This window comes from Triturus cristatus, chromosome 8 (assembly GCF_964204655.1).
Source record: "Triturus cristatus chromosome 8, aTriCri1.1, whole genome shotgun sequence".
NCBI lineage: Eukaryota > Metazoa > Chordata > Amphibia > Caudata > Salamandridae > Triturus > Triturus cristatus.
This window is the reverse complement of record NC_140591.1, coordinates 1,454,604,840-1,454,617,523: the sequence shown is the minus strand read 5'-3', so window position 1 is coordinate 1,454,617,523 and position 12,684 is coordinate 1,454,604,840. Positions and strand designations below refer to the sequence as shown.

General features: G+C 43.3%; 1 pseudogene across 1 annotated transcript in view; it reads left to right on the top strand.

The window, feature by feature from the left end:
• Positions 1 to 10,989: 10,989 nt before the first annotated feature.
• LOC146805916 (aquaporin-11-like) overlaps positions 10,990 to 12,684 on the top strand; it is a 348,642-nt pseudogene continuing 346,947 nt past the window's right edge. The window contains exon 1 of the transcript XR_014967937.1: positions 10,990 to 11,786. The product of XR_014967937.1 is annotated as an aquaporin-11-like (transcript). The remainder of the gene's footprint in view (positions 11,787 to 12,684) is intronic.

The window sequence follows — 12,684 nt, the reverse complement described above, 5'->3', positions numbered from 1 at the left end:
TGTTTTTTTGCAAAGTTTTTAAGCATACGATAACTGTTTATGCATGAAGTATTGAAATTGTTACCTATTATTGGGTCCTGTCTGTGAGTGCCAATTACAGTCATGCAATTAAGTTCGCACTGGTACCTTAAACAGAGACATGAATAGGGCAATAAGCATGATTGAGGCTATGGGGTACTCTCTTAGGTTACTGGGACTGGAAAACTGGCTGCCAGCACACACACGGGGACTGGAGGATAAACACATGTTTTGTGCAAGGGATGGTTTTCAGTTATGCCCCAACCCCAAGATGGGGCTACATAGCTCTGTGTGCATTGTTTTCAACAACTAAGTCCAATCTGAGAAAGCAATCGCCATGGTGCAGTTTTCACGTACAAGTGATAATGGGCAGAGACACTACTCAAGCCGGGAACCTTTACACGTTGGTGGGTTAATCATACCTCAGTATACATTGCACCCGGCCCCTCTCTTGTTTGCACCTTATTCGTCTTCTAGTATGTCCTTGCAGGTTTTTTGTTTTTATCTCTTAGTTATTGCAATTGCTTTCCCTCCTGTTTGATGTGATGATGTAGAAGCCAAGGCAACTTATCAGGATGCCCTCAAGAAATACCATAGAGAAATATATATGGCTTATAAAGCTTGTATTGCCCTGCCAATCTCTGAGGCAGATAACTCACCCAAAGAATTGTTTAAAGTGGCTAGTACTCTCCTTTGGCGACTAAAAATACTCTTACTTCATCAACGGAACTTTGTGCAGCAGACTTTTATGATTTTTTTCATAATAAAATTCAGGCTATTTATGATCTTTTTCCTCAGCCTTCCACAACCTCCTTGGGTTTTCCTTCCTCTCCTTCTACCCCATTCCTGTCTTGTTTCTCTCCCATCTCTCTTAAAGATTCAGCCAATGATCTGGTCAACTGTAAGTCATGATCCCCACTTGACCCTTGCCCCGACCATTCCTAAAATGGCAGTTCCAGTGGTTTATTCCCACGGTGAATAGCTTGCTTAATGAATCTTTTGCTCAGTCGAGGGTCTCCTCTGTTTGGAAGCAGGCCCTTTCTCTTCCCCTACTTAAAACGCTTTCTGCTGACCCTAAGATTTTGAGCAACTTTAGGCCCATTTCACTTCTTCCCACTATGGCAAAACTGGTGTAAAAAATATTAATAGACAGCTTACACTTTTTTGGGAGGAAAACCATCTGTTACATGACTCGCAGTCAGGATTTTGTCATGGTTATAGCACTGAGACCTCTTTTCTTGAGGTCTCCGAGCATATCAAAATTGATCTTGACCAAAATTCTCCAGTTATTATGATGCTTTTAGATTTGTCTGCGGCGTCTGATATGGTCTCTCATGCTACTCTTCTTGAGAGACTGGAAGGCATGGGCATTACTGATCTCACCCTGTCATGGTTTAAATCTTTTATGAGCAACAGCAAGCAGGCTTTCTCCCTCCATTTACGTCTGCAGCAAAGACTTTGGAATGCGGAGTCCCACAGGGTTCGGCTGTTATACCTACCCTTTTTAATGCATGTATGTCACCCGTAGCCAAATTTATTGCTGAGCTGAACTTGAACCTCAGATAAAAACATTGTCCATTTCTTGTTTTCTGATTTTGAGATCCTTGAGACGTAGGCTACATTTAATTCCCACGGAACAGCAAACAACTATCGTACATGCCTTCATCACTTCCAAATTGGACTACTTTAATACTCTGTATCTCGGGCTCCCTACTTTTCTTATTCAGCGTTTTTAGATCATTCAAAACGCTGCTGCCTGAATGATCCGTTAAAATCCCTCCTCAGGGTTCGATTTCAAGTCACTTCCGTCAGCTTCAACGGCTACCATTTAACAGAGGAATCCTCCAGTTTAAGGTCCTTACTTTTGCCTTTAGAATATTTTACTCAAGGGGACCCCTCTATCTCAGGCATCAGTTCAAGCTGTCCTCTCAGGCGTGCTCCCTGATTTCTAACAACCTCAAATAGTTTCAAACCCCTCTGATTGTTAAATCCAGAAGAGGGGCAGTTCCTTTGCCTACCTGACAGCAAGATTGCGGAATGCCTTACCTTTGGCCTTGAGAAGCTGTTCATCTGAAATTATTTTCAGGAAATGACTTAAAACGCTTCTCTTTGTTTCTGCACTAACCTTCTCTTAAGTTTGCCTGTGCCTTTAGACAATGTGGAAATTCTACTCACTATCGTCGGGACACCTTGTTAGGTAGCCATGTGCTTTAGAAATGTATTGTATCATATGGTTTGCTTTGCCCTCTCCTTCTGTTAGCCTGGTAGATTCTGCTTGCTTACTCAGCTGCCTGCACCTCTGCCAGTAACCTGGGGCCAGTTGAACCAAGCCTGGGGGAGGGTGAGTGTTGTACACAACTGTCTATTGATGTTGCATGCATCCTGCTCCTTTTATGCTGTTGTTTTTGCATATTGCAACAGAAGCAAGTTCTCTGTGTTGCAGTACAATCTGTACCTCTTTTTCTTTACTACCCTCTTTCCTCTGTTTTCACGGGCCTCGTCATGTTCTGCTTCCTGTCTCAGCATGGGCTTCTGGGAGGCTGGGGATTGAACACGAGAGACCATTCACTTGCTTAGTCGTAACATCTATGTGATAAATACTCTGAGGTGCTCCTGTAGTGCCTGGAAGGTTTCGGGAGAGTGAAGGTACTATAGTGCCTTTAGCGTATCTGATATTCTGTGTAGTTGCTACTCTTCATTATTGGTTAATGGACGCTAACAGAATGGAGGTTGGCTTGAGGTTGGCGTACCCGTGGAAGCCCAAGAAAGTGAGAACCCCGCTCATATTTAGCAGTGTGCCACTTCCTCGGCAGGGCAATACAAAGGTAAGAGAGTGAAAGATGGGAAAAGGCATGAAGACAGAGAACACTTGCAGAAACAACTGTAGTCACAACATCCACTGCTTCCCTCCTCTACTTTGCACGAATGGCTGGTCTTGCTGGGCGTTGGTCTCTGACGTAACTTCAAACAAGACACTTGTTGGACCTGGAGATTTCTTTTCCCCAGACCACACTCGAGGTGGCTGCAGCTATACATTGTATAACCAATGGAAACACAAACAAGTAGTGGACATGTTACATGGAAACATGAAATGTTATCACATTTACAATTAGCACTAGATTTCAGACTGTTTTTTAATTGATTTTCTATCAAAAACATTTTAGTTGGCACTTTTGGAAAGACATCATCCACTTACACAATAAAGTAGCAATGAGATAACATGTGCATATTGACACGCATGGTTGAGCAAGTATAGTATAATGAATCCAATGCATTACCATGGGAGGAACCAGGATTTGGACACAATTGCATATATGTGCATGTATTATTCCACAGTGAAATGAGATGTTCTATCCAGTTTTTAATAAACTTTATTAGTTTTGGGTGATATCACATAAGCATTGTACTGAAGGAGTTTCAGGGTAACACATAGTGTCAGTTTTCCCCTTCACAGTTTCTACAAGCAGAGATATAAATATGCATTTCAAACACGGTACAGGCGTGTCTCATACCACATGCATCAGAATTCGGGAATGTGAAGAAAGAAATATTATCACAGGATTTATCAGCAACTCAATGCCTCATAAATCATACATTCAATTGCAGAGCATCTATCCATTCCTTTTAGCTATTCCCAAGGAGAGGGGGAAGGCGCAGAGGACAATTTATTTGCTTTGCCAGCAGGAGCGCTATAACAACGACTGTACTAATGAATACAAACAACAAAAAATATGGACTTACAATAACTTTGAAGTCAAAATATAGACAACAACAATATTGACAACCCTATACTTTTAATTAAACAACAAAAATATTTAATCCAAAATATTATCCTACAAAAATAAGTAAAGTTTAAAATATCTAAAGTATAAATATAGATTACACTAATATGGACTCTTAAAATTAACATTAAAAATAAAAATATTGGAAATCAAAATATCGAGTAAATCATATAGAAAGTATATTTTTAAAGCATTACATTTAATTAAAATTAATTTTACATTTTAAAAAAGTTGCAATATGTACTATATATATTTTATATAATTAAAAAAGATTTATCTTGTAATTAAAGTTTGTAAATGTATGTACTTTCCATTAAAATTACAGAAAAATAATATATGTATTTAATTACAATTAATTTTAAATCTCCAGAAAAATTGCAATCCATTTTACAAATATATTTTATATATTAAAATGAATTTACCTTGAAATGTAATTATAAACATACATACATTTAATGAACATTAATCAAAAAATAATATAATGTTTACATTACAAAATATTAAATAAACAATACATAAATCAATTTAAATAATCAAAATACTTCTATAAACATTGGTTTATCTGAAAATAAATATAAAATTGAATATCTCACAAATAAATTACTTTTAAATGTTAAAAGGGTAAAGTCATTGCATATAAATCTACAAACTAATAAACAATTGCAATATATTTAAATGTATAACTATTAACATATGTTTGTGGGTGGGAGGGTAGATTTACCATTCCCACTCCAAACTAAGCAATATTGGGGAAAGCATTGGGCTCTGAGGTGGATGGGGGATTTGACTATTTTTACTCCAAACTAAACAACACTGGGGGAAGTGTTGGACTCAGGCAGCTGGGGGGGGGGTGGTGAGGGGCAGAGTCCGATTTACTATTCCTACTCCAAACGGCACTAAATTGTGGAAAGTGTTGGACTGTGGCGGGGTAGATTTATGATTCTCACTTCAAACTGAGTAACATTGGGAGATACATTAAATAGTATAGGATCAGTGTTTTAAATGGAAATATAGAAGTGCAGGAACTGACTATTTAGAGTGGCTGTTTGCTCCTGAGAAGTGCCGGTTCACTGCTTTTCAAATTAAGGAAGTGCAGGTACTCAGTACCGGACAGTACCTGGCCATTTAAAACAATGGAATAAGTATAACATACTGAAAAATATATTGGATAACGTTCGACAAATTACTCTGGCCGTAGTTGGTACACTAGACGATTGAATTTCTAGCTGCAGGAGAACACTAAAGCACCATACAGCCACTGCCCTAAGCAAGTGGGAGGGGTCAGTTCTTTGTCAATGACCCCATACCCTGACTGCTCTCTTCTCTTGTCTTTTAATATGAGGCATGCAAGGAGCAGCATGGAGGGTCCTATTATAGCTTGCGGATGGAAGGTGGCTGTAAACAGATCTTGATGGTCGTGATCTAATGAAGATTATCAGCAACGTCAAAAGTGTTTGGCCTCTTCATAACAAAAAAGGTCGGGGAGTTGGAGGGGGAGTACAAAAACAAGGGGCTGTAACTTTGAATATGTTGCAATATCCTGTTGCAATGTCCTAACAACCTTATTGGTTTCCAACTTCCTCTGGCCGTTGTTTCCTACCGCACCATCAAAACATCCATAGTAAGGATGGCCGTTTACAGGAGGACCTTAGGAAGTCACAAAGGGACAGACTTCCCTGAGGCATAAATGGTCTGCATCTCTTCCTGAGGACAAGACCATTATCTTACTTCTAGCTTCAGAAAGGCTGGAAGGGATGGGGCTTCTGTCCACAACATTGCACTCAAGATTTTTTTTCCTTAGACAATGCTGCAATGGTAGCTCCTTATAAGGGGTGTCACGGCGCAGCCCTGCCACCTGTGAGCTGCCAGTTGCTGCCCCTTGCTTTTGCCCACAACAGCTGATTACTTAATTTAGCAGTGTTCATGAAAACACAACCTTCCTGTTTTTATGAACACTGCCAGTCAACAAGAGAGGACTCTAGGCCTTGTCTCTATGCTCCTGGTGACATGAGGAGGATGGGGGCTGATGGGTCTGAGGTACAATCTAACTCTAAAGATTTGTTTAAAAACAAAGCATTCTGTAGGTGGATGTCTGAAAGGCACATGTCTTAGGGGCATAATTCAACTAAAATCCTTCAAACAGGCACAATCGATTTTTTAGTAGACATGTTGCGCATACCTCAGGCAGCACAGTATATATTTTTTAAATGGGGCTGTCACGGCACACATCAGTGCATCCTTGAGGCCAATCAGGAGGAACACAGAGCATAAGAGGCAGGATCCAAAGTACTGTTGCAGCTTCTGATAGGGCTGTGCTTCCAGTTCAAGAAGCTGGGAGAGGGGTCTTATGCTTTTTAAACCTGGCCCTGCTGCTCAGTGTACCTCCCTGTTGGAAATCATGCATTATTGGTTTTAATGTCCAGGACTAGATTCCTGCACTGCTGCTGCCATGGAGCAATCAAGTTGGCTGCAAAGGAGGCAAAGTAAGTAAAGTAAAAAAAAAACAGTGTCATTTTTCTGCATGCATGAGTGAATGTGAGTGCGTTTGTGAGTGATTGAGAGTGAATGAGATTGAGCGAGAGAAAGCTTGTTTTAGTGTGTTTGAGGCTGCCACTGAGAGTGAAAGTGAGTAGAGAATCAGTGAGAGTAAGTGAGCGTGACACTGAGTATGTGTATGTGAAAGTGAGTGTGAGTGTGAGGGAGTGAATAAAGGAGTGTCAGTGTGTCAAAAGAAGTGAGTGAAGGGGGATTGTGAGAGGGCGTTGGGGTGAATAAGGGGTGTAGCTATCTATGATGGACCAAGTACAGTTGCAACAGGGCCCTGGGCCCTGTGGAGTCCAATAATTACTCATTATCAAAGTAGAGCACCTGACACCAAGAGTCTAAAGCAAAGCTCCCTTTTCATTGGCAGTTGCTTGTGACAGTAAATGAGTGTGAAAGGGTGAGTGTGTGTAAGTGTATTTGTACGATTGAGAATCAGTGAGTGTGAGTGCATGAGTACACTGGAGTGTGAGTGACAGTGAGTGGGAGTGAGTTTGAAAAAAATGGGGTGAGCTTGTGGCAAGTATTATGTCCTAGCATAACTGTGGCCCAAATGGTTCCACAGTCCAGGTGCACAGCCTCTGAAAGGGGGCCGTTAGGCCCTTGCAATCCAAAATACGATTCACATCATCTTTTCCTTTAAACATTTCTTTTACCAGTTCGATAAACACTCTTCTCCCATTTTATTCAGTTCAAACAGGTTGAACTCAAAGATATTCACGTTTCAAAGATTTTATTAGCCGTATGCTGTTTCCAACATGTTGTATATTGATGACACGATACATCTTTCATCCTTATTTATATTGAACTCAATGCATTTCGAGAATTGCTCTCTTCTTCAGGGGTAAATGTAACATGAACGTTTTAAAAACGAATATAGTAATCACTGAAGTAGACTGAAGTCCGCCCGACATCGTCATCAGGCCCTTAATCTTTTCGTATCAATTTGTAAAATCAGAGGCACTAATTTAATTTATTTTGATAGCTCCTAAAGGTGTGCTAGATTTTATTACATCCTAGTTTATTTACAACCTTTTTATATGCACATGAAGCATCTAACCAATGTAAGAGACTATTTTAGCAACCTGTATTAATAAACATAGCTATTGAGTCATTCTGCAAGATAGGGGGACTTGGAGCTAACACCTACGCTGCAGTCGTCAGAGGAAAGTCCACTGCAACAACATAGAATGATAAAACAAAAAATAAGGGAGAAGATTTGGATCCGCTGCTTAGGTTTTTTACCTTGCATAAGAGAGGACTGGATTCTAGCGCTTAACAAAAACACTGTATGTTTCTGGGCATATTAATTCACGTCCATGTATCTAACATTTTAAATATTGAGGGTGCAAAAAAAGGAACTTATCTAATACTGTCCCCATTTCATGTGTCCATTCCCCTTCTTATCACGTTTTATGTAATCTGGTTACAAGAAGACATCTTACACACACCTCACTGTTCTACGTACAGCACTTTGTGATTGAGATTCTCCAGCTGCAATACAAATGCTCTTCACTGAAGGCCTAATTACTAGTTTGGCGGTGTGGCAGCGGGCCGCCAATCCAGTGCTCCGCTGCCACACCAACAAAACCGTCTGCTCACCACCTGTCGGATTATGATTTGTAATCCTGGCAGGCGGTCCTGCTTTGGCGTGCCCACTGTGGTGCCTTTCACAGGATCATATGTGAGCCTTAGAAAGGCACTGACAAAGCACGTTCCTGCACGGCATGGACTGTGAAGTCCATGCCATGCAGGTACAGAGGGTGCATAAAGACAGGGGGCCACACCATGTGCCCCCCACTGCATGCACCCCAGGCCCTGAGGCAACAGGGGCCCCCGTAGGGGCCCCTAAATTCCCTCACCGTCACACTTTTCATGGCAGGCTCACCGCCATGAAGACTGTGGCAGTGAGAAAACCCATAATATGCTTGGCTGTGCCGCAGCGGCCTCAGACCACTGCGCCACTGCCGAGGTAACAGGGATCCCCTGCAGTTGCATTGGTCCTTTGGTGGTCTGACCGCCAAAGTCATAATAAGGCAGTCAGATCGCCGGTGCGGCACAAGCTGCACCGCCACCAGGGGTTTTGCAGTCCATTGGACCGCCAGACTCGTAATTAGCCCCTAGGTGCTTTGCTTATCCTTGGATCTAGATTTATGCAATATAAGCTATCTAAAATTAACATTTAGCAGCTTCCGATGATGTGCACTGTGTAAATAGATACTAAATGAGAAAAAAGCTGAAATGATTACATGTATGCTTCAAAGAAATGGACAATAAATACCAGTATTTGAAAGAACTCTACCCTTAATGTCACACAAAACATTAATTTGTGGATCTGCAGCTGTCTCAAGTACATCACAAACAGAGGGTATTTACAAAAAAGGAATAATAAACCACATTAGCTTTTCCCTTCATTTAATTTGTCTTTGTTTTTTTTGTGGAGCTTAGAATATAGCTTCCAATCACACTCCAGCATTCAATGGCATTGTCTCATGTGTACATCCTTTGGCTGCAATATATTTACAAAAATGAAAACTGTAGAAAGCAAGCTAGGTAATGAACATGATGCCTACTTTCGTGGGGTTCATAATCCTATGAAAACAGCCTCATCATGACACCATCCCCTTGATCTCAGCTGGGATTTCATGAAAGCTAAATCACCACATAATGTATTATATGTTCAAAAATATATTGTATTTCTTTGATGTATAACATATGTATAACATATGTATTTATAAAGCACACATTCGTCTCTTGGGGCACCTTGGTGCTGAATATACTCTTTTTAATGTTATCAACCTCATAAAGATGCACGGTTGAGTGGGCCCAACAGGATCTGAACCTGCGACCATGATGTATGTGCACATGATGTATGTGTACATGTCAGGGGTATAGCTTCAGGGGGGTGTTACACCCCCTAATAAATGTATTATGTAATGAATAGTTACAGGAGCTTTCAATCGGGTACGGAAACGTGTCTCTCTGATTTTACCACTACTCACTCAGACAAAAACACACACACACTGGTCTCTCTTGTTAAGGTCTTGCACCGTGTTTTAAGTACCCCCTCAGAAGCCACACTCCTTACCCTTTCCACTGGCCCGTAAGCTCCCCTCATGCGCTGCTTCTCATATAATTAGGGCCACTGGAATTATGCAGCAGGAGAGGGCCAAATTAAGTGGCAATGTTGCATAAATTATGCAGCCAGAAAAGGCAAGTTATGCAGCACAATGCTGCACATTTTTAAATAGTTTTACTTCGTTATATTGTACTTTTTACACTTTTTAACACTGTCTGGGCATTGGGTGCATCTCATTAGTACCAGTAGTTTAATATCCAAATATAGCACTAAGCAACAGAAAGTTGACCAGGCAACAGGCCTTCCACTGTGTGGCAATACATGCCGCTCTTTTAAAAAAAGAAAAAAAATTATTGCATGAATAAGCATAAAACAGCGATGACAGCACCTCTTATTATACAGAATATCGAGATACATTATAGCAGTAGACGTGTGCCGTACATTCCTCATACACTTCAATTTGCCAGGCCTCTGCAACAAACCCACAGTGGCAGGGCCCTCCATGTAGCAGCCCTCAATCCAGTTCCCTCGGATCGACTCTAGTAACAGGTGTGCACAACATTCCCCTGCTTTCATGCCACCTCCCCTAAACCTTCGGCCATTTCTGTGGATACCCACTGCCCTCTGCCTGCATGCACCAGTCCATATCTGCCTTCCATTCCCCCATGGTCGGGTGGGACACCGCCCTCCTCACCTTAACTCTATTACTTTTGGCTATGATGAAGCTTCTGTAACCCAGAGCCTGTCTGTAGCTGTTAGGTCTGTTGTGCTGCTCAGTTTTTAGTAACTTTCCAACCTTTTGAGCTAGAAACTATTTTTTTTTTAACATGCAGATTATGCAGCAGATGATGGATAATGTGGCAAATGCTGAAAATCTGCAATTTAGTGAAAATCGCCACGGCCGCACAGTCGCATAATTCCAGTGGCACAGCATATAATGATTAACATGATATGCCAGAGAGATTGTCGAAAAACCTATAGCTCCTTCCCCCGCCCCCTCTCACGGACTAAGCCACGCCCCTGCAGGGACAGCTGTTTTAAACAGAAACACTATCCAAGAGTACAGTTTCTGTACTGAAAAGGGCTACTACTCACCTACTAAATCACCTACTAAAAGTTTTGCATCGCACGTGGCCTTACTAATTAAAAAAAAAGTGTGTGTTCCTTGACATAATCTACTTATCTAAGGCGTCTACTTCAGAAATTAATTTGAATTGCATTTGAATAGTAGTTACTAACCCTCAGCCCTTTCATTGGTGACTTTCTAAATACTGAAGTGAAACAAAGTAGCATGCATAACTAACTGTGGCATTGCGTAGTTCTCTGGCAAGCATAAAGAAACACGCGCTCTTAAACAACGAGTAACTGAACAAGGAGTTACTGTCATGCAGGACTTTGACACTTCTCCAAAGCACGGGAACAGAGTGTGTACACTGTGCAGACAGTGCCACCTACAGACATCGCCGCGGAGTGCAGGCGTCTTTCCCTCTTTCTGCAGGGACGCGCCTCTTCCCTAAAAGTCCCAGATGCTGGCCCTGGGAGGCTCTTCCTGTCAAGCTGTTGCCTTCGGTTCCCGCCTCCCTGTCAGCTAGGAATGCCTGGAGGCTCCCTGCTCCCCAGCGGCCTTCCTTCCACGTGTCTTTGTGTTTGCATTACCCCATAGAGTTCTTCGAGGAGCGCGTTTCCGGCAATGGGTTGAGAAGGTCCCATGGCACACCCCCATGGCTGGCCCCGGGCTCAGGGGGAGGAGGGTAGCATGCACACACGGGCAGTGGGCCTCACTCGCCGGCTGACAAGGGCCATGGAGGAGGCGCTGGTCCCGCTGCTGCTGCTGCCCGGAACCCTGTTGCTGTGCGCTGTGGCGCGGCGCGGGCTGCGGGCGGGCGAGCCGGCCCTGGAGCTGGTGTGCTGCTTCCAGCTCTGCGCCTGCACCAACGAGCTCTGGCTGTTGGGGGTGGTCGGCCATGCCCCCGCCGCCCTCATGCTGAGCCTCACCTACCTCATGACCCTGGCGCACACCTGGACCTGCGCCGGCGCCCTGCTGAACCCCACGGGCGCGCTGCAGCTGCTGGTGGCCGACCGGGCCACGGTGGGGGCCACCGGGCGTGCAGTGGGCTGCCAGATGCTGGGGGCAGCAGGGGCACGGCTCTGGGCTATGGTGCTGCGAGGGCTGCCGGTGTCGGCGCTACATGCGCGCGCGGGGGTCGGCTGCCCCAGCAACCTCCAGACGGGGCTGTGGCACGGGGCAGGCGTGGAGCTGGCCTGCGCCTTCACCCTGCACAGCACCCTGTACCTGCTGCCCGCCGCCCGGCCACAGCACCGCCCGCACTTGATGGCACTGGTCATTACTGCTATGGTGTATGCAGGTGGGTGCAAGTGGGGTTCCTGGGGGGCAGAACACCCGTACACTCCCCCCATAGATACTCTCTCCTCATTCAGTAACAAGAGACCAGGTTGTGAGGTCTTCTCCGTGATTGAATAATTAATAAGTATCCACACTAGAGTAATGGAAAACTTCTAAGAAGTATGTATTTTTCAAAAATGAAATGAACATCATGGGCCAGCAGGTGTTTCACGACAATAGTCGCTTCATCAGGGCCAATCTGCAATAGCGATGCAATATTCTCGGGATGCACAAAATATTATGCTCTTTTTCAGAGTGTATATGTGAAATAGAGTTCTTTGTTCCATGAGACATGTAATAAAAAATCTTTTTCACAAGATCTGAATTAAACCATACCTGTAATATTTCAGCTCAAAGGCTGTGCTCCAAATCAGTATTCGCAGCATGATGACCTCTGAGTTTAATTCTACGGGGGTCTGTGAACATAATCTTTTGTGCATACCCGAATGTTGCATCGTTATGGGCCTGATGAAGCGACTATTGTGTAACAGGCGTGGCCCATGATGTTCATGTATACTTCTTTGGAGTTTTCCATTATTCTATTGCGGATACTTATTGAATCACTAAGAAGTCCTCAAAACCGAGTCTCCGTTTTTGTATCTTTATTGCAGGAATTGAGGGTTTATCCCGTGAGCCCCTTTGAGGTCAGTGTGTCAAACCCTTGAAGAGCGGGCACCTCTTTCAGTGTAAGTCTCACATCTTCAGCCTCGGCATTGCTCATTGCATGTGATTCTCACAACCTGCACTATGTCACTCTTTAAATGAGTCTCACACATTCAATTTTGTCACCATGGCTTTAAGTGGGCCGGATCCTGCCGGTACTCAGCACCCGTAGTTCTTAAAAGCAGGTGCTGAGACGG